The sequence below is a fragment of the Emydura macquarii genome, unplaced genomic scaffold, assembly GCF_026122565.2.
Source record: "Emydura macquarii macquarii isolate MOO-44397 ecotype Brisbane River unplaced genomic scaffold, CSIRO-AGI_Emac_v2 contig_2825, whole genome shotgun sequence".
Taxonomy (NCBI): Eukaryota; Metazoa; Chordata; order Testudines; family Chelidae; genus Emydura; species Emydura macquarii.
The window spans coordinates 5357829-5374544 of NW_027132962.1; the positions used below are offsets into that span (position 1 = coordinate 5357829).

The 16716-nt window shown below is 38.4% G+C and overlaps 1 long non-coding RNA gene across 2 annotated transcripts in view; it reads right to left on the minus strand.

Moving 5' to 3' along the window:
* Window positions 1-16716, minus strand: part of LOC137166277 (uncharacterized) — a 187485-nt gene that overhangs the window by 137861 nt on the left and 32908 nt on the right. For both annotated transcript variants that reach the window (XR_010923620.1, XR_010923619.1), the window contains exons 2-3: window positions 1008-1085; window positions 785-915 (exon numbers count right to left, since the gene is read on the minus strand). This is a non-coding gene — a long non-coding RNA (uncharacterized lncRNA). The remainder of the gene's footprint in view (window positions 1-784; window positions 916-1007; window positions 1086-16716) is intronic.

A 16716-nucleotide genomic window follows, 5' to 3' on the forward strand; every position in this document is an offset into this window, starting at 1 on the left:
GAAATCATTTTTTAATTCAAATTATTTTTAAAAGCCTAATGATTTTTGAATGCTTGGGGTTGGCAATATTACCTATTCACAACATACTTTTCATTATAGACCTATTTTAAGTGGAACATATATGGTGCAAAAGCTTTGTGAGAGACCTCTGCATGAGTTGAATTTCTCCCAGTGAAAGCCATATGGTATTCTTTCTGCTCACTGACTGGAGGGTTAAAACATTTTAGAACAATTACGAATAACAAATAAAAAATATACATGTTCTTTCACAAGTAACACTAATCACATTCCACCCAAAATTAAGCAAATAAAATCTTGCTCTGATGAATGTTCACAAACAGAAAATAAAAAGGGGCATGAACATGACACTGCACGTGATCGATGACAGACTTAATGCAAGTTGTGGGACATCATTAATAGTTTCTTTGTGTGTAAGTTTTATTTTGGTTAGTTATATGGGCATTATGAAATAAGGGATTTGAATATTTAGTGATGATTCCAACAATAAGAGTACCTGATATAACAACTACACAGATGAGAATTAATGTAACCAATGGCCTAATCAGTCTTTTTCCTGCTTCAATTTTCACTTCACCTACTACATCTTCCTTATTAGGAGGCTAAGCACCTTTACTGTAAATGAAACAAGAAAGGTGATAAATTTAATTGACTATAATAATTTGTATACAAAAACTGCAGCTAAATTGGAATGGGACAACAACAAAGCCTACCCCCACAGACAAGTTACAAGCAAAGGATTCACATAATGTAAATCAAAGCTTACCTTAGGTTTTATTGGAAAAGTTCAAGCTTGTGCTGTTCAAGTAGGTTCAATTTCATTTGTTTTTGCTTGTTGTCTAAATGAGACTCATGGAAGGAGCTTCCATGAGTGCCATCTCATTATTTTATCTTTCACTGTAAAGAATTTTAAAGTACTTTGTAAGAAAGATGCTTTATAAAAACAAATTGATTTGAATTTTGCATAGAAGAGTGGAAAAACTTTTTACCTTTTAACTGCATTTGGATTTTTCCATTAAAAAGTCATCACGGTGACTCTTCAATCTACTGATGTTCCCCTGTACAGGCTGTGCAGAAAAAACAGAAAACAATGTCAGATTTTAGATAAATAGTGCATATTTCTTTTAGAAGATTTCTTCTTTTCTTTCACAGCCACCTCTTTATTTTTAGAGTTGGAATCAGTACACCCCACCCTTTTTCAGAGCATGTCTTTCGTAGAAATATGTCATTATATTTAATATGGACCAATTTCTAAGATAATACATAAATTAATAAATAATACCAATACAACATATGAAGATTAATGACAGTTCAAGCATTCTGGTTAATGTACGGAGCTTTACCTCCTTATAAATGCCTTATACATACCAATTTAATCACTCAAAAATATCCTTATGCTTCTGTTTTGCTTTTTATTTTCATCTTAAAGCTAAATTCCCTGGGCAGTAGTGACTAGCTGAAGCTAATCGCCCTCAGCTGTGCCTTGTGCTTTCAACTCCTCCCAGCCCGTCATTAATCCCCAGGAAATGACCTACACCTTGATCATCATTGCTTTAAAAAGTCACTAAGTATGTTAATGAAATCTAAGTATTATCTAGGTTACCTCCAGAGAGCGTAACTTCTGTAATATATGGAGAATGATGTTTGATGATCTACAATATTTCATATTTATGAGTAAAGAAGAAAGTTAAGGAGGCTGACTGCACCACTCCTAACTGAACAGGCAATGTCATCAAATGCCTATAAGGGAATATTTATTGTAATGAGACCTGCTGGCATAAGAGTTACAAGAGAAAGAGGACAACACTTTTAATTAATGAAATTTGGGTACCAAAAGCTGCAGGGAAATCGGAATAGGGCACATAGATACACACAATTAAAGTTAACACACAGTCTGAATTTGTCAATTTCTACCAGCAGTAAAAGCAAGTGTCAGTCTCCTCAGACATTTAATATTGTCACCACAATAGTGTCCACCACCACTGTGGAAGACTCCTTATGCAAAGTGACAGCTATTTTCACTCCCTATACTGCAGGCCATCTGCCCCTAAATTTTCAAAGCAATGCACAGGGATTTAGCTTTGTGACTCCCATTACTGTCAAAGGGGGCTGCTGCCAAGCTGAAACCGCACACACAGCACTTTGAAACTGTGTCCCTGCAAACTATGGAGTGCATTTTGAATGTGCTACACACCAGTATGAAGAAGAGACACAGTGTGTTGATAAAATAATAATTTGTCTATGAAACCCTTTTTTGTGCACAATTTAAATATCTCTGGCTCAACTTGTTGTTGAATGAGCAAATACTGCTGCATTTATTAGGCACACTGAAGAAAACTTGTTGCCTAAGAAATACGTCTTATTTTGAGGAACCTTAACCTTGCTGATGAAAAATGAGCTCCACAATATCAGTAAAGTGTCTACATTATAGTTCACATACCATAGAGCTGGCCACTCCTTTACTTTATGTAATTGTATCCTATGTACTGTTGGTAAAAAGGTTCCCATTATTATCAGGCTTTGCTTTTTTTTTTTTTTAAGCATTGAACAAAATAATTCTCTATTACCCTTCTGGTGCCAATGCTACTGACTGCAGCAGAGATGGGATTGGTACTAGGGGCTTCTGCCACCCAAGTGCCCCCAGGTGGCCAGAAGTCACTCTGTGGCACTGTGCCTCTTTTTCTCCTCCTTCAGGGGTTCCTTTGGACACCCAAACACCCCACCCCACTTCTGGGGTCCAATTTATTCAGTCCTCTGGGGTTCACACTGCCTCTCCTCAAACCCCAATGACATTTTAGCATATTTCCCTCCTCCCCCCCCACCATGTACAGAGCCCCCAGTCTCCTTTGCCACATTTTGGCCCCATCTAAATTCAAGGTCTCACTCTTCAAGCAGGAATTTGGCCTTTCATGCCCCAACCACCCATTCAATGTCTCTCTCTCTCTCTCTCTCCATAAGTAGGGAACCCCCACCCCTCCTTTCCACAGCCAGGTTCCAATCCATTTACCACTCCCAGGCTGTACCTATCTGGAACTCATCCTGAAGCCTCTGACATCCCAGCTCCCTTCCTGTCAGGATCTTCCTCCTACCTTCCCAAGCTATTTCCAGCTCTCTTAGCCAGGGCAACTCAGAGTCTTCCCTGCAGGATCCTCTCACTCTATAATCTTTGCGACAGCCTCCTGGACTACTCCCCTGCTCCTCGATTCCTGCTGTTCCGATAGGTGCTTCCTATCCTCCACTCCATTACATGGCCTTTATTTTCACCACCCAAGGAGGCGAGTTTAATTTGTCACAGGTGAAATGCAGCCCATCTCCCCCTAAGAGGCCCACACCCTGTGACAGGCAATGTTGTATGAAGATGGTGACAGACCGATTTTGCACACTGGAGAAGTGGAAGAAGAAAAGGTCACTGTCAAGGATGATTATTCACTGAGGAGGTAAATGAAAGCTACAAGTACAAGAGGAGAGATATGAAGAAAATGGTATTCCCTTTTGACAATGCTTCCTGTTGCCCCCCAAAAACATGTCTGTCTTTGGAAATATATAGCTGAAGGAAATGGATAGGCCACAAATATATTCAATCTAAACAAGCAGAGACAGCAAGCGGCCAAGCATAATTAAAAATGTCTATAGTTCTATATAGTTGTGTATTTATCAGTACTGAAGTGGTTTCTAAGGGTGAGAGAAAGAAATATATCACACAGTTTTACCTAATAAAGTAAACACCTAGGGCCTCAGACAGGGTTGTACTCAGGAAGCTAGTTCATTGTGTCACAGGCACACTGCTAGCACTTGTACCTCTATCCAAGCCTGAAATTATAACTTCCCACCACAGCACAGACACGGACTAAGTGCCTATTTGCTTATTCAGGCACCTAAATACATTTGAAGTTCTGACCCTCCCTGTAGAGATATCCCCATCATAAACCACTGTTACCTCTACCCAAAAAGTCACTGCCACTTCCCTATACCTCAGGTGCGGATAATGAGCCACACTGGCCATGTGTCATCAATAATTAGTCAGCATTTGCTTGCAGGACCTGAAATCTTGCTAACATGGTAGAGCCAAAAGAAGAATCCAACTACCCTTTACAAGAGTATCTTTTAAAAGTACTTTGCATTATTCATAGCTATGAAATTATAACAAATAGCAACATTTTTCTGCATATTATTCTTTTTATATTTGTCCCCTGCATACTTTTTTCCTGGGTGACTTGATCCTCTTAATGGCCAGCCTTTCAGGCAGTATCTGCTTTGCTTGTTAAACAAAGATAATGAACTGTTCAAGTCAATTGATTTCGGTTTTAAAAATTCAAAATTCTCACCATAAGAAAATTACATAGTTTTACATAGGGTTGTATTTCAGTCACTTTATGTTAGGTCATGTCTGGTCTGATGTAACATGATGTGATCAAAACAACAACAAATTAATCAGACAGCTGCATTTTCATTTGTTAACATGACATACCTATTCTACTTTATGGTTTCATGTGGGGCGGGAGCAGAGAGGTTTGGCACAAAGCTTCAGAAATATTACCTAGAGCAGAACCATCTTTTTGTTTATAGGTTTATACAATCAGTTAAAATTATTGTCTTTCCAAATCAAAAGCTGCTATTCTGATCATCTCTGTGAATATTTTTCTCAGAAAAGGTAATGTAAAAAATGAATACAATTACATTCACTGGCACTTGTGTAAATTCTGAAATGAAAAGAAACTGAATAAATCATATTTGCTCCTGTAACACTTTTGCAGTTTGGGGGAAATAAAAGCAAAAGATGTAAACTAAAATAATGGCAGTTGGTTCCTCCACAATGAAAACGTTGAAGTGAACCATGAATATTCACCCTCCGAGAAGTGTTGACCATTAGATTACATAATAAACCAACATGTAATGATAGGGTAATTACTGTAAACACAAAGACCACATAATTACAGAGTGAACTAATGGGTTATTTTTGTCATTTCTAAAATGCAGGTCAATAAATGCTAATCACATTTGTACCTGAATTTAACTGCCAAATAATCTGCCGTAAATACATAACTATTATAGAGACTATGCTCCCCTTCATAGTGCAGAGAAGAGTAAAAGGAGTCAGAAAGGTCCCTGACACATTCCAAGGGAGAAAATCAGCAGCACCATAGCATGTTCTTGCCTTTCCAGTGTGGCGTGTTTGGCATGTAACTAAAGTGAAATGAGGATGTGCTCATTTTCTGTGTACTGCAACTTTAAATGTAGGGGCAGCTGCCATCGTGTATTTGATTGTCAATAGAATGTTAGAGCAGGTCTCTGTATTCTCTCTCTAAGACACTTCGCATTTATTTTTGTTTGTTATTTTCTTTACTCTATTAAAAAAAAATCCAGTCTGAAAAATAGGTTTTACTCTTTGCTCTATAACACGTTATTAATTATCTGCACTATTCAAAATTGAATAATTATTTAATTACTGAAGTGCCCAGGAGCCCCAGTCAAGGACCAGGCCCCATTGTGCTAGGCATGGTACGAACACACAACAAAAAGACAACCCTGAAATTACAACTCCTTGTAGCAGCATTACATTTTACTCTACACTGTGTGAGCCTCACAGAAAAGGTATCAGAGTAATATCCTGGCCCACTGAAATCAATGGCAAAAGTCTCAAAGTCTGGGTATGACAGGTCCAATATGGGGCTTGAGACAGTCTTGAAGCCTAAAGAAATAGAGGCCTAGGTGAAAGCATAGAGAGGCTTCCACTCTCACAGGTGCTATAGGATCAGTGGGGCTGTTGCCATCATTCCTGTAGCTCTGTAAATTACTTATGGTTGGAAACTCTTATCTATTCCTTGCTTGCCTTAGCCCCCTGGTAGTGTGAATGATTCAAACTCCAGGAGTCAAACCCAAGGAGTTCGTCATGAGCTCTCCTTCAGATTATGTAATTATAATTATATAATTTTACTAATTTAAGATACATGTAGTTACCATAAGAGTAAGGAGTAATTACAAGTTGTGCCATAGATAGAGCTACATCTGAGGACTAAAGATCTGAAAGAAAAAAAAAATGACTTGCTAATCAAAATGCTAAATTCTGGAGCCTAGTGAGGGCTATTAAGTTTCAATAGCTACAGCAGTAGTTTTCAACCAGGGATATGTGAATCCTGGGGATACACAGAGGTCTTCCAGGGGGTACATCAACTCGCCTAGACATTTGCCTAGTTTTACAACAGGCTACATAAAAAACACTAGCAAAGTCAGTACAAAGTAAAATTTCATATAGACAATGACTTGTTTATACCGCTCTACACTATACACTGAAATGTAAGTACAATAATTATGTTTAGCTGGATTTATTTTATAATTATATGGTAAAAAAGGGGGAAGTAAGCACTTTTTCTATAGTAGTGTGCTGTGACACTTTTCTATTTTTATGTCTAATTTTGTAAGGAAGTAGATTTTAAGTGAGGTAAAACTTGGGGGTACTCAACACAAATAAAACTCCAGAAAGGGGCACAGTAGTCTGGAAAGGTTGAAAGCAACCGAGCACACTTTTAACCTAAAAGGGCATATACGAATAAAAGCTAGTGACCACCCATCTCTTATTTCAAGGGACTGTCTCTTACAGTGACCCTTACAGTGGCCCCCCATCCCTTATTTTCAGGTGTATTGAAATGTATTAAAACTGATAAGTACCATTATAAATATTAAATTGAAGCTTATAATTGCATTGTATACATGAGATGAGTAGAAATGTATACTTGAGAGAAAAATACGTGATATGCTAAGGGAAATGGTGTTTCCCTAAAACGTCCTTTAAAATAAAGTGCTGTCCGTTATTCTTCGTGTGATTTTCCCTTATTCCATTCCAAAGGTGGTCACTCTAATGGAAACAGCTGAAAAACACTGGGGGCTTTGCATAGGCTTAATAACAACTTGTTTTTATATTTACTTATTCTGTCTTCCCAATGTCACATTACAGAATCTGCACAGTAACAATATAATATGAATATGTAAATATGCCAAATACGCTTTAAGCTTCATTCTGATGTGCTGATAAAACAAGAAGTTATTGTATGCTCTGAGCATTAATGCTGAAGCATTAAGGTTCTCCACATTTGCTAACATTAATCCAAATGGCTGCATGGACAGTATCTTGAAAGGTGTTCAATTAAAACTCATTCTGCCTGGTACAAATTACTATTATTATATCATGAAAGGAATCCTGGAAATACTTGCTAACTTGTTATATGACACTGCCCTTACTCTAACCTCACCTCCCAGACAGTGATTTCAGAAAATTGCTTTCAGTTGTTTAAAATTCTGTCATAAGCTGGTTTAAGAAAAACAATGAAGAGCTGAGTAGATGCATAAATTCTTTTGAAAATTTAGTGCTATAGGCTATCAAATATCACCACTGGGCATATCTATATTTTGAACATGTGTTGTCATTTTCAGGGTGGGTAAGCTTATATATTTGTAGACTGATATTCATTTGTACAGTCCATTGGTCTGTCTGACAGAGTACCAAGAACAATTTAATATTGAGTGACTTTAGGAGCCCAAATCATAAGAATATTTTATTTAAGTATTATCATGGTAATAAAAATATCGAAGCAATGCCATTTTTCATAATATAAATGAAATTCAACTAAGCAGATTAACTATGTAGACATGAAATTGCATATTTCTATGACAAAAAAGGACACAGGTAGATGTCTGAACAGTAGTCAAATCCACACATAAAAAACAAATATTTCATTTTTAAAAAATGCTCATTAATTTTAAGGACAGTTTATCTTTTCTATTCCAGGCTTATTGCACCATTCTTTAAATCAAAGCATTCATTTATATTCATAAGTAGGTTTGGCAGAATTTGATTTTTATTTTTTCATAATTTTGTCAGTAATCTCAACATTTATTTTTAAGGTTTTCTTTGAGATTATCCATTTAAATTTTTACAGTTATTGAAAAGTGAATGAGGGTCTGACAGTTATTTAATGACCGATGTTGAGAATCAAAAGGCTAAAACACAAATCGTCAATGTCACATCAAATACAGAGTAAGTATCCTTAAATCAAACTATAAGAAGTTCTCAAGAAGCTTTTTTTCTTATTTTGTCTATCTGTGTCAATTATCAATGAAAGTATTTTTTCATTCATACAGCAAAACTGATGTTTACCAACATTTACCAATACAAATCCTTGCAGGCCTGTTCATCAGAATTAAGTCTGTAAATTGACTAGGGTGCTATGTAAATTTCTCTGAAAAGCATTGAGGTCCCAATTTTGAAAGACACTTAAGCATATGCCTAGCTTTAAGCATTTGAATAGTCCTATTGAAGTCTTTATGTAGTTAAAGAGAGGCATGTGCTTAAGTACCTTGTTGAACCAGGGTCATAAAAATCTGCTAGACAATTAGGTCTTCCCTGTATTTTTTTTTCTTTTTTACTGAACATATATAATTTAATAGAGAATTCAGCCCCATTTATAGACTTCTATTGGTTGGCTTAAGAGTGTAATGGAAAAATTATTGTTTCTTGTTAAATTATAGTAATTTTTCCAAAAATCCCCTCAAAAATAATTTGAGACATGTCAGAGGTTGTCTGCAAATCTTTCAGTCAGAAATGGCCAACACATATGAAGGTTCCTAACCCCTAACTATGTGAATCAGGGAAGCAACTACATTGCAAGTAGTGATGGATACAGTTTATTGATGCCTAGAGATTTCATCACAAAACTTTAATTAAAAACCACCACCTCACAAAAGAAAATCAGGTACAGTAGCTTTGGACTGCATGTGATGAGAATTCTGCAGGCAGCACTAGTCAATATTAAAGGAATGCTCCAGTATGGAGTAAGGACAGGTCTACTATAGAAACTTTTGCTAGCATGGTAATGTCACATAGGGCTGTTGGTTTTTTGGCAACATTTCTATACTGACAAAAACACTAGTGTAGATGCAGTTATACCAGCCTACAAGTTCTTTTTCTGGTATAGTATACTTCACTCAAGGAACTTGTATAAGCTATTTCAGCAAAAATGTACTTTGCTGGTATAAATGGTCTCTCCATAAGAGGGCTTGCTGTTATAGGCACACTTGGCAAACATCTTCTAGGGAAGACCTGGCCAAATGAATTCTATAAAGCTAGACATACGTTGTATTAATTTAGATGGACTATCTGGGCCAAATATTTTAACATAACCCAATCACCATCCAGCATTAAGCAAACAGTGTTAAAGAAGATCAAAGATTTGGTATACAGAGACCTCAGCCTGCTTAGTACGCTGGCAAACCATTAAAATCATTTAACCTTTTATTAAAAAGATAATGAAAAGAAACAATTACAATGTCTGAAATGTAAAGTATTAAATAAGGCTTTCATTTTAACAACATTCCCTTTCCCTGTAGCATGGGAAAGTGTTAGAAGAAAACACTCTCTTGTTTGCAAGTCTCTTAGATAACTGTCTCTTAGATAACTCAGATAACTGTCCATTTGGGAAAAAGAAAAAGTTCGTTATGATAGGCTGGCTGGTGGTGCTGCTATTATTATGATAGGATGTTGCTGGTGGTGCTGCTATTAAAGTCCAATCCTGTTTCATCTCAGGTAGTGTTTGAGTTTCAGTTGGAGCTGGGAGGAATGGTGGTGTCATCAGGATCCCTCTTTCTAGCCTGCTCTGGTCAAGACATCTCTTAGGATCAGGATGATGGAGACCTGGGCTCCCAGGAAATGATAAGGGTGGCAGTCATGATGGTGAAGCTCACTCCAATAGCCTCTGTGTTTTCTTCACTGTTCCCTCACTGCCCCCAAAGTCTCTTTCATTAAACACAGAAGAGGGAATGGTGGGCAGAATAGATCATCCCCTCATTATTCAAGTTCAATATTTGACATGCCAACTTTGGTTCACTAACTTCAGGTTCCACATCTTCTGTTTTCATTAAGCAAGATTTTAACATAATCCTTGAACAATATTAGTAGGCCTTTTTGTTTAGAACTAATTGTATCCCCTTTTCATGCCTTTTCCCCATCAACGTTTGTTATGATATATTACTGTGACATCTTATGAAATTTCACATACTTTTACAGTTGAACTCACAATTAGAGTAAATTTATAGGTCCAGTTACTACAATGGATGGCATCTTTCAGGTGAAATTGACAGGTACATCCACTTTTGAGCTAGGAGGTGTGATTCATATAGATGCACCCATGCTAATTTTGCTTGAGGTAGCACCTAAAAATTACAGTGTTTCTGTGGTGACATGGGTGGCCTCTCAGGCTAGCTGCCCTGAATACAATCCTTCATGACCACCTGGGTCTATATTTGGGTGGCTACCGTAAACCACCACCCTTACCCCCTAACCATACTGCTATTTTTAGACACTTGCTCAAGCAGAGCTATCACAGGAAAATCTACGTGAACTGGGAACCCAACTCTCCGTCCCCCCCAACTCAAATGTGGATATACCCTAAAACTGAATTCCATCTGACTAGTCATTAAAGATTAAACAAGAAGAGGGTCCTTTACCCACAGTATCCTGAATCAAATTCCTACATAAATCAGCCTATTTAAAATACACCCTGTGGTTTCTACTGAATAAGGTATTCTTCCTCAGCTCAAGGTCTTTTTCTGCTTTATAATATTGTTGTGCAATGCTAAAGCTGTTGCCATCTTTCAACTCAGAATACTTGGCACTTCAGCAGTGGCCTACATATTATATATAAGTACTGACTACACTGACACAGAAATTACATTAGGGAAAGAGCTAACAATTTAAATACCTTTCTGTCCCAATGTAATGGTCCTTGCTTGGAGGTTGATTGGTAGGGTAGCATCACCTAGTGGTCAGGGCTTAGGCAGCGGTGGTGTTGGTAGGGGAGCCTGGGCTCTCCCATTCCACCAGGGCCCTTTGAGAGCTATGAGTGATCTGACAGCCAGTGAATGCTTAACACTGCCCTCTCTGAGCCACTTCCTATCACCTCCCTCCCCACAATGGTGCCAAAGTCTCCATCTGGGTTAAGGCATCGTTAAGGGCGTCCGCTCACCACAAGGCACCTTCTGGTATGTAGCATGGTAGTCTCTCTTCCCTCCCTGGCCAGATCAGTCCTAGGGCTTTCCCCTGCTGCGGTAGTCCAAACAAAATAAAGAAATAAATGAAACTCAGCCCATATGAGGGGGAGGGGGCGATTGTTTCTTTCTGGGGCTCTCCCTTCCCTCAGGAAGGGACCTTTTGGCGGTTGGCATGGGGAGAGATTCTGCCTTTGCCTCAGCTTTCCTCTGCTGAGGTTGAAAGTCTGCTCTTTTCCCTGGTCTGCCACCAGATGAGCTGCTCCCCTGCCTTTTAACCTCTCCTCCATTTGGAGCATTTCCTACAGGTGTGGCAGAGTGGAGCTGGCTGAGCCCAGAGCAGCTCCTTAACCACTTGTGGCTCAGTATGGGGTTTGTATACCCCATTGTACCCAAACAATTTAAACACTTACGCTGGCCAGGATGAAAAAGAGCATAAACATGTTTGACTTGTTTCTGAAAACAGAATTCCAAGAAAAGGTCTTTTAGGATAAGTTAGGATCCCATCCACTGCAGCTATTGTGGCCATGTAGTGGGGAGGAGGGGACCACATTAGGGAGAAGTGGCTTTAAACCATGTTACAAGCCCATTCTCCTAACACAATCCCTCTACAACTGCAAGTAGAGATTTAGTTTACAAATACAGATCAGATTCTACCACCTTTTCTTAAAGTAATTAGTACTGTATGTGCTGGAATGCAGAACCTCTGGGGTACAACCTGGAAACTGTGGAACTGCTGGGTATCCTTATCAACTATTTAGCTTGAGCTGCGTTCTCCACCATACTCTGGCTAAAGACAATATAGTCTGGAGAAACTATCTGTATCACCCAACCCCACAATAGATGGCACCACACCCCACTGAGTTACCAAGAATGCTCTCCCTGAGCAAACATGGATACAAACCCCAGCCAGTTCATCCTCAGTTCTCCCAGCTTAAGCACACAGGAACTCACCCTGAGATAATACTGTCTTGTGCTGGACAAAAATTTGTCTAGCACAAACTCATTAATAAGTCCATTTCCCCCTCTATGTGAGGAAGACATGCACCAGTTTTTGTTACTGAGCTAAGATTTCTATACACTTCAATTCAAGACCACACTGGTAAAGATAAAACATAAAACAAGTTTATTAACCACAGATACATAGATTTTAAGTGATTATAAGTTGCATATGTAATAAGACTAGAAATAGTTCCAAACAAAATAAAAAAGAATGCAATCTAAATTTGAACAGGATTTGAATCTAGAAATGTCTCACCCTGAGAAATGGTACAAGCAAGCTACAGATTTTCAATTCACACAGGCAGAGACTGCTTTCCCCTCCTGAGAATCCCCTTCCCCAGTCCACAGTTCATTGCCTTTCAGCCCTTTCTCCTGGTGTTTAGCTGTGGAGGAGTGAAACCAAGACATCATGTCACTCTTCTTCTTTTATAGTTTTTCCAGCTTCCTGGCCCAGTGGGGAGGGGATCGTCCTCATTGGTCAGTCAGTATTTCATGTTCTTTCTTGGTGAAGTTCCACTGTAAACAATTCTTGTTAGTGGAATCTAGCCTTGAATGGGTGAGATAGCCATCAACACTGTCTGACCACTCCATTGTTATGCCCAAAAGGATGTTTGTGGGAGTTTCTGACTTGAAGCATGTTCTGGTAGCATATTCAATGTTTCATAATGTCACATATAATGATAGCACCTACAATTCACCAGGATATTAATGTTTAGCAGATCAAGACTTTTAAAATATCACACAAGGCATATTTTGTACAGGATATATCATTATTATAATGACCCTGGTGAATATGGCGTTTCTGGGGAGTCATTCTCAGACACAGAGTGTAACACCGTAATCACTGAAACTTTTCAAAAAGCAGGGTGCTGCCCAGTGGACCAGATTCTGAGCTCAGTTCCATCAGATAAACGCCATGGTAAATGTGATCTGAACCTGTAACCCAGTGTAATTAATGGTGACAGGATCTGGACCATGTCGATTTTGCAGCTTTTGCACTCCCCAAACTCCCATGACTTTAGTGGGAGTTATGATTATGGAAGGCCACAAGAATAAGCAATTCCAGAGGGGTAGCCATGTTAGTCTGTATGCAGCAAAAACAACGAGAGTTCTGTGGCACTTTAAAGACTAACAAATTTAATTTTAGCAGGCATAAGCTTTCGTGAGGCTCAGCTCACTTCGTCAGATGCAGAGGTAGAAATGAGAAACATAGGATCATCATATACAATATACAAGTACAAGAACAGGCAAGGTTTTCAGTATGCTTTGGAAATCCTGGGTAAAAGTTGTTACATACATGCAGGAGATGTTCCCAGAATAATCATTATCACGCAGGGTCCAGAATTCTGCAACTTGCTCCGACCTTTTCCCAAAATAGTCCTACATTTTGTGACCCTCTGCTAAAGGTGTCTGTTTGAAAGGGCTTTTGGAGTAGATTGAAGGGAAGCTTCCTGAATGAAAAAAGGATGGAAAGGAGTTTGACTGGCTGATCTCTTGCTGAATTAATCATTTAGTACTGCAGAGTTTTAAATGTTATTGTTAATATGTGTTAAGGCACCTAGAGCCTTGTGACTGTCTTTTTTGGTTATTTTAAAATAAATACATATATCTTTATTTTCAATAATTTTTTAAATGGAAAAACACTCCACTGTAAGTTAGTGTGTAACTGCAGTCCAGTGTAATACAAGATTGTTACTTTGGTAGTTTTGGTTAGCACAAATTGAAATATGACTCATTTAATATATAAAATTACCATATTGGAAATAATGTAAATTCAGTTAATGTAGTATTTGGTACCACTTCTGGATTATGAATGCGTGAATTTATTTCCCTAATGGACCTCTGTCACATTGATGTGTTTAGTCAGGCCTATGCTAATCATGAACTTTATTCTTCTCCATAATGCTGAGTAATACAAATTGTTAAAATTAAGGATCTGAAGAAAAAAACTATTTACCCAGTAGACCCATGGTTTTCCCTGGCAGATATATTGTTCCCCTTAATTTGCATTTTAATTACTTCAAGGACATTTAGCCATCTATAAGGATCACATTAGCAACTAAGAGATCAGGGAAAACAAATTACCTCAGCTATTACCAACTGCCAGTTTAATGAACAAAGGTTCTAACTTTACAGATCTGGGGCATGTTGTGCAATGGCACTTATTTACCTCCAAGACATGTGGGAAATTAGTGAACAATAGTGCTATTTTGTTTTCTTCAAACAGGCAAATCAACATGTATATAAAGCATAGTTAAAGTTTTCTTTATGAAAAAAGATTGACTGATTGATTTGTTGATTTTTTATGAATATGAACTGATTTCTTTATTCGTGTAGTTTCCCTTTGTTTCCCAGAGAACTATTTTCCATAACTAGAAAGACTTCACTCGGCAATTCACAACCAGGTAGCAATTCTCTTTATACATTGCCCTGGATTCCATTATTGAAACCTTCCTTTATTTTAATAGAGGGCTATTAATCTTAGCCCTTTAAACTAGAGCAAGTCATCCATACCCCCTAAGGATATGTCTACACTGCAATTCGATAGTTGTGGCTGGCCCATGCCAGCTGACTGATGCTTAAGCTTGCACAGCTGTTGAACTTCAGTGTAGACATTCTGGCTCAGGCTTCAGACCAAGCTCTGTGACCCTCCCACCTTGCATGGCTCCAGTCTGAGCCCTAATGTCCACACTGGAATTAAACAGCCCCTTAGCCTGAGCCCCTCAAACCTAAATCAGATGGCACGGGTCAGCCACAGGTGTCTAATTGCAATGTACACATACCTTAATGGCCCAGTTTACTCAACCTTTGATCAAGTTTTCAGAAGTACATGAGTCAGTTAGAAGCCCAAATCCATTTTGATTTCAAATAGGAGCCTAAATTCTAAGTGACCAAGGCACTTTTGAAAAGGGGACTTAAATACCTTTATGAATCCCACCCTAGGAGCCTAAGTACCCACCTCCCAATTATTTCAATGACCATTAGGCACCCACATATCTTTGTGAAGCCCAGCCCTAAATTATTTGGTTACTTTTGACAGTTTTACCCATTGGCACCAAGTAGTCCCTTACTATGAATAGTCCCCCGGGATCACTGGTACACTGAATCTACTCTGAGTGAGTCTGAGGTAATAATAGAATCCTTCATACATACTTAAAACATCTTTATGTCACTAATATAGTCTCATAATATGTTGTATGCAAATATTAAATATCAATCATTTTATAGTGTTGTAGGCTACAGTACATCAAACCATTCCTTCAAATTATTAATAGGCACTAGTCTGTATTAAAAACAGCATGAAGTGTTTTTAAACATGTCAATCGTGTTAGGTTGAATATGGCATAGAAAAGCCTTCTGGAACAGCTATAAATGCTTTGATTCTTAATATATGTATTTTATATATTCGTTTCAATATATTATTGAGACGTTTTAAAAAAAGTGTGAAAAATTCTGCTATGTTCAGTGGTTGATGGTATGATGTTTTATAGTCCATTTTCTAATTACCATTTATTTTTTTCTTTCTAAGGAGCTAGAAACTTAAGGCCAGCACCCTCATCCTTCTGGATGAGCTGGGTGGCCATTTTAACATCTTCCTGTGCCAAGGATATGTGCTCCACCAGGTAGAAGCACCACTCCTCAATCCCAATCTGAGAAAATCCTTGTAAGTATGAGGCAGCAGGAGGTTAAGCTCCTATACACATTGGGAAATAGAGAAGCACATCTTTTCCATTGCCAGGTGCCGGTCCTATAAGCACCAGGAACTTCACAAGGCTACTGTTGTGGTTGTTCAAGAATGCTACATCCCAGCCCCCAGAACAAGACTTTAGGAATGATGAAAGTAGCTCTGAGAAGCAACAAGGAGTGAGACAGACCACCAACACAAAAGACAGTAAGGGTTGGCCCACTGCAATCTTTTGCTGAGAACACTTCAAAGTCTGGTGCACTCAGCTCATGTAAACTGGGTGCATGAGGGCTTCTTCAGCCTGTACTTGTCCACCTACAGGATGTATTATATTTGGTTTCTGCAAATCAACATCTAAATTGATGTTTCTGCGAAGAAATAGGATTAGTATGTGCAATGCCAGGAGGGAAAGAATTAGGGAGTGTCAATAAGATGAGAAACAAATAGACTGCATAGTTCAGTATGTAGGACACTGGATTGAACCTTGGGAGACTGGTGTTCTACTCATGGTTCTACCATTGATCTGCTGTTTGTTCTCAAGCACATCAGTTCACCCCTCTCTTCCTCCTCTTACTTTTTGTCTCACTTATCTTTCTAGATAGTGCCTGTCTTGAAAAGCTTATGGCCTCCTACTATATGTCTGTACAGTGCCTAGCACAATGAGGCCCTGTCTCAGTTGGGGCCTCTAGGTACTATAGTAATACAAATAATACGTGACAATGGGTAAAATTTTCAAAAGTGCTTAAGTGAATTAGGATTCTAAGGCCCATTTTCTTTCAGTGAAATATATGACAGACAGACACAACCTACCCAAGCAGAGTCAACATCCCAGTGGTTAGAGTGCTCACAGAGGGAGACTTAGGATCATGTCCAAACTCTGAATGAGTGCCCTAACACTGAGCTACAGAATCAGTCTCTCTTTGGATTAATGAATATTTACTGACTTACTTAAAGTTGATCGGCTCCATCTTGAG